The following is a 275-nucleotide window of genomic DNA, read 5'->3' as shown; positions in this document are numbered from 1 at the left end:
TAAAGACAAACTATGAATCGAAAAAAAATCTGATACGACCATTTTTTACGATTTTTAATTTTGAAAAAAAAGTAAGGAATGCTACATAAAATTTCTTTTATACAAACTTCCACGATTCTGAACAAAATTAATAGATAAATTATTTAAATATAAAGACAAGCTACGAATCGAAAGAGAAATCTGGTACGACCACTTTTTACGATTTTTAATTTTGGAAAAAAATAAAGAACGTAACATAAATGTTTCGTTCATACAAATTGACTTCCATTACATCG

This window comes from Apis dorsata, unplaced genomic scaffold (assembly GCF_000469605.1).
Source record: "Apis dorsata unplaced genomic scaffold, Apis dorsata 1.3 scaffold_263, whole genome shotgun sequence".
Classification (NCBI taxonomy): Eukaryota; Metazoa; Arthropoda; class Insecta; order Hymenoptera; family Apidae; genus Apis; species Apis dorsata.
This window is presented reverse-complemented; position numbering follows the sequence as displayed.